Genomic DNA, 3,399 nt, shown 5'->3' with positions numbered 1-3,399 from the left:
CATTTATTTGCAGTGATTTTTTTTCTAAAGTACACTTAAATGCACTCACTCAAAGACTTAGATGATAAACAAAGGAGTGGAATTTTGATGAATTCTAGGTCAGCAGAGGTCATTTTAGGCAAATGATCTGGTTCAGAATGAATAGAAAAAGTGGAGAATGTGTCTTTATCAAGATTTCCCCACACCTGCCCAGTAAAACACCGTCTGAAAGCTTCTGTGCTACCAGTCTGTATAACATGCTACAGGTCAATAGCTGATGTGTACTTCTTGAAGCACGCCCTCAACAGCAAGACCCAGAGAAACGAGCTGAAATCAATGTCAGACAAACAGGGTGCCAAAGTTGTAGTAGGAAAAGTATAGAAACTCCCACCAAAGTGTTCACCAGTATTCACAAATATGGCATACTCTCTGCTTGAAAGAGACTGTGTGGAAAGGCTTCGTGTTAGGCTATACTGTTGTCTCCATGCAGAAGTTTTCAGGTTACAAAAGATCACCATAGAAATTTTAAGTACTCTTGATATGAAAGGAAGTAATACAGCATTCTCATTGTCAAAGACTTCTTTTCTGTCATGTTGTAGTGGGCCCTTTGTTCTCAACATGTGCTTGTTTTGAGACTAAATTTGCTCGTGCACTTCCCAAATTGTACACACATTTTACAATGAGCTCAGTTCTTAGTAGGAGACCAATCTAGCTTCCAGCCCACATGTACTGCTTCCACACACAATTGCACATGAAGGCTCTTTCAAAACCTATTCTTTCTACAGAGTGCTGCATGTGACTTCATAGATTTTTCGTTTGATAATTTTGTCCTAAACAAGGCAAAAATTTGCTGATACAGTTGAGGTTCACACTGTCGAAACCAGTTGTTTCTCCCATGTTTACATATTGTATGCGCTGCATACAGTTGGCAAACAAAATGGCAGCAGTGATTACGACAATTTCTACAAAAAAAGATACAACAAAAACCATCAAATATCTAACCAAAGCTAACGAAAATGAGCTTAAAATTCTCTGAATTCTCTGAATGACACATGTTAACTGTGAAAAATGGGTCAGTGAGGGGCTTATCCCAGTGTTCGAGTATCCTGACATACATAATTAAATGGAGCTGTCTCAGCACCCTCTATGATGTGGCATAGCTATCTCCAGGGCAAACAATTATTAAAACCCTCACTGGCTACCCCAGCTTGCTTTGCCAGCTTACACTAAGCTTAAACCAGGACGGGCAAGAGCCACAATGCACAGCCAATCAGGGTCTGTAAAAAGCTTAATTAAAGGGGTGATGTCACTTTTAAAGTGCATTGTTTAAAGTTTCCCCCAGTCCCAATTTGTATATTGACCTACCTCCCAGGCCCTCTGGAGGCAGTGTGGTTCAGTCAATCAATAAAATGGGCGGTTTTCTACCCATCTTCAACAAATTGACTTTAAATGTTAACTATGATAGATTGCTAGTACAAGAGCACAATATCAAGATACTGCTTGTCCAGTTTCAACCATAACTGCACAGGAGGGTCTTCACTGACACACTATGTAACCGTACAGGTTATATTTCACATTTTTAAGTTGATTTCTTCATTTCCCCTAATTGTCAACTCACAAGCGTCCATATTTTTGCATTTTCATTTGACCGGCCAAAAGGCCCTATCTACATAAAAATCAATAATATTTATGTACTTGAATGTGATTTGCAACTGTACAGGATACAATAACGTTACTGAACAATACAAACCCTTTAGAATCAGAACAAAGCCTTCAAACACTAGGTAAGGGCATGTTGAATCATTCCTTCATTTGTTAAGCATGCCAACCAACCCTACTGTGCTGTTGACAATACCAAGACGTCTGAGAAGACGTGTAATGATGTGGACACAATTGGATTGAAAGAATAGTCTAGCGGAGTTGAGAATAGATTGAAATGATTTTATTGAGGGGCAAACTTGTTCTCACATTCCTGGCCGCTGGGAGTGCGGGATCGACGGTGTGGGAAAAATCGATCCCACACTCTCAGAAATCGTCCCACACTCTGCAGTAAATATTACACGAGTTCTGATTGGATGATAAACAGTCTGTTTTGTTCCACGCGCAAATGTTATCCAAAGGTACGACGAGTAACACACGGGCCGGAACTACAAAGTAAGCAGGTCAGAGTACAGTGGCAGACGACAGAGTTCTCACGATTTTGGATAATGTTGTACATGTCCAATGTGAATTTAACGCATTTTGTGGTCATGTGAGAAAAAGAATCTCACACACCAGAGGACCTGGGATCAGATTTCTCACACTCGCCGCACAAAATATCCCCAACTCGTGTGAGAAATCTGATCCCAGGTCCTTTGGGGTGTGAGATTCTATAATTCTCTCTAGGATCGGCACAGAAAACAAGAGACAAACTATTGCTCTTTGACTGACCACGCCTCGGGCACAGATATACGGACTCTCAAACTTTTAGTTTTTTTTCTGATCTACCACTTATGGGGCTCATTTTAAAGCTCTTGGTGTAAAACTAATTTTCAGTCTTAGATATTTGAAAATCTACAATTTTATTTTTCTCCATAGCGTTAAGGCAGGGATGGTGGCCATTTTGAATTTCAAATATCGGTAAATCTTGGGTAATTTTTGTCTCTAGTAACAAAATTTGCACAGTGATCCCAGATTTGTATTCTTGATTTCGAAAGAGAAGGGTTGAAAGATTCCTGGGGGAAAGTTTTGAGCAAAAGTTTTACGTCTTTCACTCTTGAGGCGCATACTACCTTAATGCAAATTTAGTTAAATTTACTCACTTTGTGAAATCTTGTCATCATATATTGCTACATGTATCCAAATTACTGTTCCAGGGACGCTTTCACTACAGCTCAAAGCATCATGTGAATATCAAAATGAATTATACGACAACTAATGTGGTGGCTATTCACAGAGAATATTGGTCTTCAGTCGATCATCTATGAGGCTCTTCTCTGCTGACAAGCAAGTTTCCGACTTTGTAACACTCTAGTTTTTCATGTTTCTTGAGCAGCTATGGGTTGATGAGACACAAACTTATAATATATAGATAGTAAATTGGCATGTTTTGACATAGTAGTTAAAGAGTGCATGGTGATTCACAGGCAGATACTATAACGTAGGTATAATCTAATATACACAGCTCCACACTTGGGTACCTTGAAGAAAATTCTTGGTTTTCTGTCAACTGTAGTTGGTTTTCACTTGGTGTTTTGTTTGTCTCAGTTTTTTAACCTGGTGGGAGGGTAGGTTTTTGGCATATTCTACAACAGCAAGTAAAGAATTTGTAAAAAGACACCTAACACAAGCACTAGTAGCTATTCCTTGATGCCTTTTTCACTATCAAAAGTTGCAAAATCTTTGCAATAAGACAGAAAAAAGACAATCGGAATCTACAAG

This window comes from Ptychodera flava, chromosome 17 (genome assembly GCF_041260155.1).
Source record: "Ptychodera flava strain L36383 chromosome 17, AS_Pfla_20210202, whole genome shotgun sequence".
NCBI lineage: Eukaryota > Metazoa > Hemichordata > Enteropneusta > Ptychoderidae > Ptychodera > Ptychodera flava.
Note: the sequence above shows the minus strand (reverse complement) of the source record.